This window comes from Syngnathus floridae, chromosome 17 (genome assembly GCF_059516105.1).
Source record: "Syngnathus floridae isolate MCC-2025c chromosome 17, RoL_Sflo_1.0, whole genome shotgun sequence".
NCBI lineage: Eukaryota > Metazoa > Chordata > Actinopteri > Syngnathiformes > Syngnathidae > Syngnathus > Syngnathus floridae.
Window position 1 is genome coordinate 11,988,079 of NC_142429.1, and position 12,922 is coordinate 12,001,000.

The window sequence follows — 12,922 nt, forward strand, 5'->3', positions numbered from 1 at the left end:
ATTCGTTCATATTCTGGCCTCACTGGAGTTTGAAAGTAGCATCCGGTCTCAACCAGGCCTTTCCTCATTGAACCAAAGCGTGCAGTCCCTCCCTCTAAATAGAATTCTTTCTGCTCTCGGCACAATGACCTCACAGGTCCTGTTGCCGTGGCAGCAGCTAGACAGATTGGACCTCCTCCCTCTTTGGGAAATGCTATGAAGCTCCGCGGACGCTGGAGGGAGTCCCAACTTAAAGGTTGAGTCTAGAACTAGTCAGCGAGTCTCCTCCAAGGTCAGTTTGGACAGACGCACACACAAAAAAAGGATCTTTTTGAGCTAGATTGCTTTTACAGCGTCCACTATAAAAACGGGTGAAGGCGAGCGAAGACTTCGACACATATGTGTGTGCCGACTCGCACTTGGAACACAATTCTGGGTTTAGAGGAAGAAGCTGACAACTATTGTGGGTTCTTTGTAGTCTTGTGAAACCAGTTCAGCGCAAATCAAGCTCGTCTGTTGCACACGCTGATCTAATCTGAGCACATCATGGGGTCATGTACATTTTCCAATGACATTTCTGCATTAACATAATGATTATCAGCAGCGTTAAATTGTGGCGGGGGCGCTGTTGATGCCCGTGACCTTTGGGTCGAACATTTCATGACTCAGATGTCCTCTGGGGATGTCAGGCTTCTTTGTTTACATTCTAAATAGAATAGTGAGCGCCGTGGGAACAGGTCTGTTAGATGCCGGAGCCTTTTTTAAAAGGGAGTACGGCGTCACTGCTCATCACGTGAAATGGAAGGGAATGCCTGCCCTGCGCCTCTCCCTCAAACACATTACTAGCTCGTCTGCCTATTTTTGGATTGCGGTCAGGCTTGTGCGTCATGAGAGTATGAAAATCATTCATTGTTTTCACGGTGCGTTGCGGAGAGCTTGGTCGCATGCTTGCATGACGACCGGACCTGTTTCTTATGATGAGAAATGAAGCTTACTGTGGTGTGTAGCAGCAGTCAATTAGTTGCAAGCTTTGTTTGGAGAGAGGGTGCGACGCCTGATGAGCGATCAACAGGTAAGTGGGAAGATTAATCGCTGGGGTGTACAGATGGCTCGCTCTCTGTGAGGGCCCACGTGTGTTTATATGAGCGGGCAGCCAAGCAAATGCCGCTAAGCTGACCTCGGCCGAAAGCCTCACGTGCGGCTCATGTGTGTGCGCGCGCACGTTTGTGCATTCAACCTGAGCAGCTTCGGCAGCATCACATGACATTTGACCTCTGGCCTTTCCAGCTCAACTCATTTTGAATACATTTTTAGTCAGAGATACCCTGAAACGTTTCTAGATAGGTTTTTCCCTGATTCCCAATCTGCCATTGTTTTTTTTCTTTAGCACATTTGGTTTTGCTACTCTAATAATAATAATAATACCATAACAATGTGCAATACCAATGATTTAGGAATGAAGCAAGAAAGCATGAGAGACAGACATGAAATTAGCATTTAAAATATAGTTTCAGGGTCACATCTCTAATTCAAATGTTCTTCTTATTAAAAAGGTATACGGAAATAAGTATACTTCCGGAAGCCCTGAGGGACTGACGGACGAACGAACAAACGGAGCAGAGCCCACGCTTATTAACGAGGTCCAGAAGCGGGCAGCACCTGCCGACTGACCATTAAGGAGGCTGCTTGAATAAGACTGGCGCCGCTGCTGCTACTGCATTGGGGAATCACAATGAAAGCTAGCCCGAGGACATCACTACGCCTGATCTGTTGCCATAACAACTGCAGCTCCAGCCGGACGGAGCACGGTGAAAAAGTTGCTGAATTCACTCTGGGATTTAAAGCACGAGTGACAGACATCTTAAACATCCATCGCGTACAAGGCCATGCAAAAGTATGAAGCGTAACAAAACACAACTATATTTCCCACCACATAATGCATGACTAGTTTTTATGACTGAAACACAAACAATCATAATGCGAGTGTGCATACATGGCAGCTGTGAACGACCCCCCACTCCTTTTTTTTTTTAGCTTACTTGTGGACACGCACAACAGAGGCCCACACTCCTCCTCATTTTACATACAGTGCAGTGCTGTCTATACTTTGCCAAGAAACAAATACTCAAGGGTGACATAAGCTCCAGCTATAGAAACAAAAGAACATTACACGTTATGCAAGTAGCACTCAGTAATATTTTCAATTTGCCGAGCAGAGAAGCGTGAGTCAAAGCAACCTTATTTCCATAAGTATTTGTGAGCGTGGCACGTCGGAGGCAGATTATTCATTTTTTTTTTAATTTTGGGTTATAATGAATCTAATTTCATTGCCCTGTATTTGTTTTTGTCCACATTATTCTTATTATTTGTTTGCGTTCTAATGAGACCATCCACTCCCCTATCCTAAAAGCTATAATGGTACGATCCAGGAAACGTCCTGCTAACATACAGATGGGCAAGCTTCACCCTCGGTAGGGGGGGTCCTACATAGCGAGCGCCGTTCCTATTGCAAGGGTGCAAACAGACATAGACGGGATCATTACGATGATATCACATTGCGTCACAATTCATTTTCGAGTCCAGTCCCATGATGTTCCAAAGCGAGTACTCGGGATGGGTCGGTCTTTTCCCGTTTGCGGCAGAACCAACCCGTGGCTGGGGTATTAGGTGCAACTCTTTTTTTGGACTCCTAATCAATAGAGGTTGTTAGGGCCTCTCTCTGTCTCCATTCCATTGTAATGCAGCACAGAGCAGTGCACACACGGCTTTGACAAAGCCTGCTTGTACTCTTGCAAACCTTGAGCTGGAAGCCTTTGCGGCTAAAGTCTATGACCTCACTCATTCTCTTTTTATTTGGACCCACAAAAGCATACGAGGGGAAGGTTCACCGTCGTCGTCGTCCGTGCGGGAATACAATTATATTTACGGGCGTAAGATAGTGTTCTGCGGCAGGCTCACAAAGTGACTACGCTCCAATTAAGGTTGTCACAATGCTAATGGCCTTGGTACGGCTCGGCTAAAGCGGCAAAGCCGTGAAGCGTAGTACGTATACGCGGTTAGCAACAAATCGACTATTAAATGAAGCTGTCAGTTTGTCACCATCAAGACTAGAAGAACAGAACAGAAGTGGGCTTTCGCAATAATGCCTCTGTATGAGTGCGTATTGGTGCGTGCGTGTGTGTTTGTGTTTGGATGTGTGAGCCTGCTGAGCCAGGCCTCTCATTATGTGCAATGTAATCTGAGCTTTTGGGGCCCGCTCAGGCCCACCGATTGAAGTACACGGTGGTCGAGCACTGGTGCCCCCCCCCCAGCCCCCCCGCACTGTCTTTCCTGTGCTTTCACTCTGCTTAGCTCGGCAACTCTGATTATGAAGCCAAGAGGGTGGGGTGGACCTTTATTATGGAGGTGTGGTGGAGGTTTGGTTGGATCGGAGGTGAGAGGGTTGCAACTACACTACGCTAAGTTACATTTCAAGTTACATAAAGCCGCATATTAGCCAGGACGCATAAAGGCGCAATTTAAAGGTGGACGTGAGTGAGCCCTACTAATAGACATATTTGGAAATACTTAGCTTAGCATGTTAGCACATAACATATAGGTACTAAACTTTGTCGACATAACAACTGTACACGCAAAATGCAAAGTTTGATGATGAAGATGTATGCGAGCGCTTCTGGGTTTAATCTAAAGGAGCATTTGAAGTATATTTTTATATCATTCGTGGCTTTGGGTAGCTAAGAGGCATCTTGAAAGGTGACCTTGTTTCGCTTTAGCACAACTGGGTCTGTCTTGCACAGAAGTGAGCGTTTGCATGTTGCCTGCCTATTATATTGCGCAACGTGTCACGTGGCTAAGAGGAGGGGGGGGGGGGCTGCTTGTTGTACCCCAGGGGAACTCGCCACCTCTTTTCGCGAGCTCCCGTGTTCACGCTCTTTCCGCAACGTGTAATTGGAGGGGTGACTCAGTGCGAGCGAATTATTAATTTGTTGCCGCTCGGCTCGCTGCGGTTTTACTTCAAAAGCGGCGGCGTGAGAGACTTTTTGAGCGCTGTTTGCTTTGTTTATTTTCCTCAATCCTTTGGCTGCGTTTAAATGGAGCCATTGTTGAATTCCAATTGGGATTTGATGGCGTTTCATATTGTCTTGCTTTCCTCCTCACCACACCTCGGAACTGGCGTGTGTCTGTGTGAGTGCGGGCGGGCGGCAGTTGGCAAAGCGGGTTGTTTGTGAGTCAGCTGAATCTCTTTCACTTGGCACAGCGTGACATTTAAGGGAGAGAGGGGCAGGAGCCTGGCTCATGACACAAGCAAAGCAGAGCAGGGCCAGCGCTCCACAACTCTTGATGGCTTTTGCTACCCAATCGATCAATGTTAAAGCATTTCTTGTACTTTCAGGTGATGGCGCTCACATACTATCATCAATGTTGTGGTCATGATAAACATTAGATTTGTACAAAGGTAGACAGAATACACTCAGAGGCATATATTCTTTATCCTCTTGCAGAACAGCACTAATCACCATTATAGTACACTTAAATGGTAAAAATCAAGTGTGACTTTCCTATCTGCACACACTCCAATTGTTTCCCATCTGCCACTTTAGGTGCTTGCATCAGTGTGTCCATCTGTTCACCTTTCCCCGCACTGACTGAAGCTGTCTGCCTGCATTTCTTCACTCAGATGACTCCCAGGCACCAAAACGCAACATATCTGGACCACGACAAATGACGAGTGAACGTGCTCACGCGTTGCATGAGAGGATGTGAGTGAAACTTTCCGGATGTGAGAGAAAATGCTATTTTTATGTGTTGGCCAGCATTCCTGCCTGCCTGCCTGCGTGCCTGCGTGCGTGCATGCGTGCACCTTTGTTTGTTTGCCTCTTCACAGCTGTGGACACAAGTGAAAGCCAAACCACATGCAGCATATTTTCTTTCTCTGGGTTATTTTCTTCATCCTCCCTGACAATAGGGTAGCTGATGATTTGCACGCTACTATTTTTAGGAGAATATACAGGCTCATCTAACCTTACTGCAGCTGGAAAGGGAATTTGAGAGGAGCTGAGGAGAGGCGGGGGTACTGGGGATCCAGTGTGCGTGTGTGTGTGTGTGTGTGTGTCCTCCGGGTAGATCATGTCAGATGGGTTTGACCTGCTTCTTCTTTTTTTTTTTGTGTAAATGTTGTGCAATGTCTTGTGAAATGTTACAGCCGCAGAGGTTTGCTCTCTTAAAGATCAGGAAAAACCCCGATTCAAGTTGTCACTCTGGCCTTTTGTTTAGAAAAGCATAATAAGAAATAAAAATAAAAATGATCATAAAGTCTATAAAAGGATATCAAATGTATGGATTGAGTGCTAATTGTTGTTATCGTCAGGAACACAGTGCTCTTGACCTGTGTCCCTGTTGTCCCTTGCCTGCTTTTCAATATCCTTTTAAAGTGGTTGGCTGCAAGCTATATCAGTATTTCTCCAGGGACAAGCACTCCTGATGCTAGTAGGTGGTTAAGAGGTGAGGGAGAAGGAGCTGCCATCGATTTCTGCCATGCATGAAAACAATTCGGGCCACTCGCAGGCTGCTCAATTGTGGTCGAAACCAATCAGCAAAACCCAACGTTGGGGATAAAGGTTATCTTGTCATATGTTGTGCTTATTTTATGCGCAAAAGAAGCTCATGAAAGATTGGATTATTGGACAAAGAATCAGTGTGACGTGATGTTTGCTCGTTTGCCACCTACTGCTTTTTATGACCCCCCTCCCCAACACACACACACACACACACCTAAAATTAGTCAAAGTTTTAAAAAAGGGATCCATAATTTTGTCTAATGACACCCAAGTACACGCATCAAACAAATAAATAGCCTATAATTAGTGTCTGTGGTTTCCTTGCGTAGGAGGGGATTCTACCAAATGATCATCCTTGTGTTCTGGTTCAGCGAGAAGCCTGCGGTCTCGAGGCGACGTCGCTCGCATATGTTTCTATTTTGCGCTGCGTCAGCCTCAACCCGACCATTAGCACGTCTCGTGCGCGGCTGTCCGACCGCCGCCGATACGATTGCAGGGAGGGAAGGAAGGAAGACAGCCTAGCAACAGCATTACATTTTCATCTGGTGTTTACAAGCTGACGTCAGGTCTGATAATGGAAGTCTTTTTGTTTTTGTTTTTTTGCAATGCAATATTTGAGGTTTTGCCTGCAGCCCAACTATTGCACCCTCTCTCTCACCATCTGCTTTATTCAAAGCACTCGTCCCAGCGAGCTGCTGACGTCTGCAGTCGAGCTGGAGCGTGGCCAACAGCGCCACTAAATCAAACCCATTTCCAATAAGATGCACGCGCATATGAAACTGACATGCTTCCACATAACACCCCGTCAGCTAAATGCTACTCATAACCAGTCCAAAACAACTGCAAACTTTATTTTTTTTTCTTTTTCTTTTCCAAATGTGCATGCAAAGGAACCCCGTCAAGGAGGAAATGAAAGCAATCTGCCACCTTTGATACAATCTGAAAGGCCGCGTGTCCACTTGGCCTGCTCCTCCGTACTGTTTACATAAAAGACATCCATCTGTTCTTTTCCCTCTTTTTATCCTTCGCACGTGGCCTGCTGTTTGGCCAAAATCCGCTCTTAAAAACACAATCAGCAGTCAACAAGACACACCAATGGCTCCATATTTTTGGACGAGATTCATCAGGATGAAGCTTTCCTGTTCTCATTAGATTGAGGTTTTGCAGGCAGGCAAGGCAGGAAATGAACAAGGACAAGGTGTCACTGTTGGTAACCTCCCTCTTAGGGCCCCACACAAGCGGCGGCTGCTGCTGCTGCTGCTGCTGCTGCTTGCTGATACTGGTCCATATCAAGGACCCAAATGTAACCCGATGCTACAATGACACGGGCGGATTTCAAGAGCCCCCTTCTGGGGCTCCTTGCTGACAGGCTTGAGTGTGTCACGAGTGTGGCAGCTCCACCCTTATTTGCTGAAATAAAGGCCGCCTCTCAACTGGATACAAGACATTCTTTGCACTTAAGTGACTACATCCTCCCAGCTAAGAATAATGACCATATTATGAGGAGCCAGCGAGCCAGCCAGCCGGCCGGCCAGCGCACGTCTTAACGTGTATAAGAAGCACATTGCAATGGCAGAAGTCGCCCTTCTCCTTATTTGGATCCGAGCGACTCCAATATTCCTCCGACAGAACTCAATCACACCGCCCGATGGATGTTTTTCGGGCCGACTGCGAACCGCTAGCACGATGAACAAGTGTGGAAATAGAAATGAGATAGAGCATGCTGCTGTGTCGCTGCGTGGCCATGCATGGAGAGGAAGCTACCTGCAGCTTTTCTTTTTTTTTTCTCTCTTTTTCCACTCTCCAGTAGTGTGGGTGTGCGTGAGAGGCATTCAAGGCATTGAGCAGCAGGATCATTCCTTCTTATCCACAGATGTTCCACTAAAGTGCTCTGTGGAGGCTGTTAACATGTGCCACCGCTGTGAAAGTATGATTGAGTGAAAAGCAGCAAACACGTGCATTTGCTTCGTTTATATTATGATTCAAAGAGCTTGAAATCCAAACGGACTTATTTTTAACATTTATAAAATAGAATCTAACCCAAACTTTGGTTCATTGATGGTGTTCCTAAGTATTGTGGACTCATCAGAGCATCCTACGCACACAGCGAGCGTGCCTGCCTACACACACACACACACACACACACACACGGAACGGAGTAGCTTGAAGCATCTTGCATTTTGTGTGGGAGAGCAGTGACATCATTTAATCCACCGGCAATCTGTGTGCAAAGCAAACATTTGCGGATAAATACACCAGCGTGTTGTTCGACCATGATGCATCTTCGGTTTCATTCCGATCTCAATCGCACAAAAAGATATTATTGTTCAAAAGGACTAAAAGTGCGAGCTGCGAGGAAACAAAATCCGTCCGAAGCCACAAAGTCCCAAGATTGTGTGAAAAATGGAGAAATGGGCTCTTTCCATTTCAAACGAAAGCAAGCGAAAGGACCTGAAGCGTCACACCGTGAGCACATGCACTTCAATCAATGGCTCCGCTCTCCAGCAGCAAGTGTGCGTCATACGCCAATGGCCTGGCTCCAATCTAATGTGCTCTATTTAAGTGGGCCTAATAGTCACACTGCACGGTAGCTTTTCCCTATCCAAAAACACGCAAAGGTGACTGAGCAAAAGAGACCACATACTTCCTTTCGTTCTGAATGAACGCTTGTGTTCATGACAGTCAAGAAACGTCATCGACAACCAGTAGAATTTGGGACAAATTGGTGTATTTTTTACTACCATGTGTGTTTTGTTCTCCTCATAAAGTCGCTGACATCTGCTGCTTCAGGCAACTTTGATGACTAATCTCTTTTTCTTTTCGTCTTTCGTTTCTACGCAAACACCGAGTCACGTTTTTACTGTCAATGGCAATAAAATTCGATTTGCACATTTGCTTATGTAAATTGCCATTGAAATAGTTACAAGCAGCAATGAAACTTGCAATATTTCCCTCAATACATTTGACAAAGTAAAGTAGCAGGACACAACTCCAGTTTTGAACATTTTCTGAAGCTTTGGTCCAAAGTGAAACGACTAAGGACTGTGCTTGGGCTTGCGCACGAGCGTCCCGGGAAGCTTTCTTGTGGAGATAGCTGAAATTCCAGAGCCTCGCATTTGCTGTTCCAGCTGTGGCGACATTCCCTGAACACTTTCACAAAAGAGATCCAATCACAGGCTCTGGCCCAGGTTGCTGCTTGTGCTCTCACTCTATCATTTTCCAATCCAATAACCCCAGTCAATCTTCATAGCAGGTCTCAAGGACACAAAAAGTCACATCCTCACTGAGCAAATTCTCGTCCACATTATTAACACAAGCAAGGAAACCATTTCAAGAGAAGTCGGACATTTCTCGGCCCAGCCGCTTGACTCTCTCTCCCGTAAGGGAAGTGCAAATATTATTCATGGAGCCTTCAAAGCATTCTGAGGTATGTGTCAGGTAAATCCAACTTGACTCTAAGTAGACAGAGGAAAGGTGTTTCAGAAGCATCAACTGGAGAGAAAACTTTGCCGTGACGTACGTACGTGAAAGATAGTGCGGATGGATTAAAGAGTTGCAGGGAGAAACTTTCAATGGCTTTTTGTCTTTCTGCTGAGAAATGGAATTCAAGTGCAATGGCGGATCAAAGTATCGCCATCTTAACACGTTAACAACAAGCTAGCAGCTCGCCAATGAGCTGCCGGTTAGCAGTAATGTTGGTGGCCTACTGGACAGTCTTCGTTTCCTCAAGCATTCTTGTTGAGGCTGATCACAATTTGTTGTTATAGTTATGATGCTATTAAGGTAGCAGCAGTTGCTAACGTCAATGCACTTTTGAGCAGTCTTTTTCTTTTCACACATCAATCTCGCATGTAAATCCAGACTTGGAGTACATTTGCCACCTGTGTCATCTTCAACAAAAGTGCACGCTTCTATTCTGTCCACGCACGGTGCGCACAATTTAGCAATGCTCGCTATCGTGGCTGCAAATCAGCCTCTTGTGAGCATGAAGCTTGTGAGGGACAACAAAAGACTCCTTTGTTGCTGCACCGTCCTATCTCCTTCTTTCTTTCAACACACACACACACACACACACACTTCGAAGTGATGGATAGCAGGTGCCCCCCCCCCCCCTTTACCTTCTTTCCCCCCACCAGCGGCACCGGTGCCACTGATCTGCAGATTGCACTGCACTGATTAATTCCCGCATGGCAAGCGGTGTTTCATGTCACTTGGAAACTACTGAAAGTATCTCCTTTCCCGGAGAAGTTAATAGCAGAGGGGTGGGAACACAATGGTCTTTGTAGACTGTTGAGAAGTTCAAAAATATGATATTTTAGCTACAACTAATGGTACCATAGACACAGTATGGCCAAAGAGTCTTAATGATTTCAGCGCTGATCAAGCCCAACCCCGGGTTGCTTTTGAAAAAGACTTTTGCCCTTGTCGCCTTTCTTGGGAGCTCAGCAGCAGGTATGGGAGTGGCGTGCTAGCTTGATAGCGCTGGAGGCCAAAAATGAGTCAAGTGTAGACTAGAGGTAAAAGTTAGGGTGGGGGAGACCGCAAAGTCTGTACTGTATTTGTTTTTCGGTTCCCTCTGCGGATAAGATCATCTGCAGTTTAAAGGGCTGGGCGCGCACTAACACACACACACACCCACACCCCCGCACGCACGCACACACACACACACCGACACGGGTGTCTGCTGGGGAAATATTTGAGTGTACAGAGCAAAGCAGACAACTCCCACAATGCCTCATAAATGTTAAATAGAGAAAGTACAAGGAGATAAAGCGGACGTGTAATGCATCTAAAATAAGCGGAAAAGCGCTTTCCAAGTCATCACTGTTTGGAATCTCATGCCTCCATCTGCATATACTAATGCCAGTTTGCAGCTCCAGGGGGGGAATTCAAATTGCATATTTGAAGGGATGCAAAAGTGTTTGTGCCCACCGGCCATTACTGGTGTGTTCCAACTGGGTGTGAGCAACTGTTTGAAACTGTGTCAACACCCCGAGCTCCTCGTCGGACTCGTCGGGCAATGCGCTTTATCATTTGCTCGAAAATAAAAGAGGTCTAATATCCCCAGCCAAGGAGCCAACGGATCCTCCTATAGTTTCTCCTGTGCAGTACAGATAAGGTGTGGTGAAGTCATGTTAATAGCAAAGCAACATTCCCGCCAGCTTATCGTTGCTCAATCAGCTCTGCCATGCTTCCAGAAATAGATGGGCTGAGCTGAAAGCCAAGGCAGGCCAATGAAAAGCCATTAAGTGCTTTTCTTTTTTTTTTTTTTGCTGAGGAGGGTAACATTACCATAAAGTCTTGTCAGCTGGCACCCACCACCAGCGCCATTGAGCTGCAACGTCTTTTTATGGGAGGCGAAGGGCAGACTGGCAGCCTGGCACAAGATTTGCCTTCTCCTCATTTCTATCTTTAGTGCGTGGATGTTCATCTATATCATCCTGGCTAAAATGACGTATGTCAATTTGAAGGAAATAGATTTGGAGGTGAAGGGTCACAAGGCCTTTTGCAATCAGTCCGCTCTGACGGTTGTCTCAAATGAGTCAAAGTCAAAGTCAGCTTTATGATTTACTTGATGTCGGAAAGAACATTCCCATGGAAATGAATTGTTGTTTTTGTCATTAGCAGTCTCGCCACATAAGTTGCCTCAGATTCCGCGGAATTTCAAATGACACGTTAAAAGGACACAAAGAGGTTTCCTTTGAACTATAAATGACTGCTTTGGCTTTTAACGCTTTGATTTCTTTGAGATGATGGCCAAATCCCAAAATCAAAGATTGCCACTGTAGCATATCAATGGAGACATGCCTCCCTCGTGCTGGGGAAAAATACTGCTCAATACACTTCTCGACTTTTTCTTAGATTTTCAACTCAAGTCTCCTGAGAATACAGTCAGATGCAGCGGAGGACATGACCTGCTTATTAAATCCAGAGTAATATACTTATTTTCGCCCGTCTCGTACTTATCGAAGGACTTTTCACGGAGCAGTCAGTGAAGGAAAATTTTCCAAGTTATTACATAACAGCGCTCGACTCACGTACACATGCGCTCCGGTCGCTATCTTTGGCCAAAGGACACGACCGGTGAAGTCGATAACCGTAATCGGGTTACATTACTATGAGAACGTACACTTTCAATCATGTAATTGTCATATGTATAAAAGTAAAGGCCTCGGCTCCATAGATAAGGTACTGCAAAAAAAAAAAAAAAGAGTGCAAAAAGCAGCGGGGAAGCATTCAAGACATTTGAAGCCTGACCTTCCCCTGAGACATTCACCCCGATGATGATAAACAAACACACACTCTGTTGTGCACACAGTATCAGCACACAAACACTCACGGTGAACTTTACAGAGCACTATCAGCACCACCCCCCACCTTCGTAAGGGTATCAGGGGACACGCAGACAGTCAAGTGACGATGAGGCGGCCCCCAGAGGGATCATGATACACCACGAGGGTTATTTTAGTCTCGAACATTTGGAGATATGCGGCGACGGCACAAACGGGATGCTCTCAAAGGTTGCGGCTTTTCATTGAAATTCTCCGCAGTGTTTCTTTGAGTGCAACAACACAGGCACTTTTATGAACAAGGTGTCCTCAAAGCCTTTGGAGCTTGTTATCCATTTACAAGGCACAGTGTTCCAAATCACTGGGTGAATTGGAACGAGCCGCTTGCCCAGAACATTTCAATTCCGTTTTGCTACTTTGGCAAACAGTCCTTCTCTTTGTCAACATTGGAATATTTGGGCTTTTTGTTCATTTAAAGGAAAAGTCAAGCGAAAGAATGGCTTCAATGTGTCCGCGCGAGTCTTAACACGGCATCCGGATGAATATTGCATTTACGGACTATGAATGAAGCAGCCAAATGAAGCCATTTTTTCAGCCCGCTCGGGGGCGGCCATTTTGCCACTTGCTGTCGACTAAAAATGATGTCACAGTAGCTCAAGGCTCCGAGCGCAACCAAGAATGACTCGATTGTTTGGATTTGGTCACGTGATGTTTGCAAGAAGAGTCGTTGGGCACTGTGATGTCATTCTCAGTGGACAGCAAGTAACAAGATGGCCGCCCCCTGACATGGATTCAAATGGGTTGATTTTGCTGTTCTAATGTTTGATCATTTCAAATGTACGTTTGTGAACTTTGTCTCTCACTAACGCTGCAGTCAACTGAATATTTGATGATGATAAGTGGTGCCTAAAAGCTCCCAAGCGCTTGGAACTAAAATGTGGCTTGGACATCCCCACAAAGACCCAAGTGAACCAGCTGTTATTTTCAAGCCTTTTAATACAAACTTAATAAACTATCAGTCCCTGTTAACATGTAAGACACTGACTCCGAATACTTTGTTATACCGTTTTGTTTTATCAAGTATTGCACAATGTA

The 12,922-nt window shown here is 45.7% G+C and overlaps 1 protein-coding gene and 1 long non-coding RNA gene across 3 annotated transcripts in view; one reads left to right on the forward strand and one right to left on the reverse strand.

Annotated features, from left to right (window-relative positions):
- spag9a (sperm associated antigen 9a) overlaps positions 1–12,922 on the reverse strand; it is a 63,271-nt gene that overhangs the window by 9,027 nt on the left and 41,322 nt on the right. The window lies entirely within an intron of this gene.
- LOC148384622 (uncharacterized) lies at positions 142–12,844 on the forward strand. Of its 2 annotated transcripts, none has more exons than XR_015853552.1 (3): positions 142–271; positions 1,533–1,873; positions 4,581–12,844. It is a non-coding gene; the product is annotated as an uncharacterized LOC148384622 (long non-coding RNA). The 2 variants fall into 2 exon arrangements; XR_015853551.1 differs by lacking the exon at positions 142–271 and adding an exon at positions 551–1,051.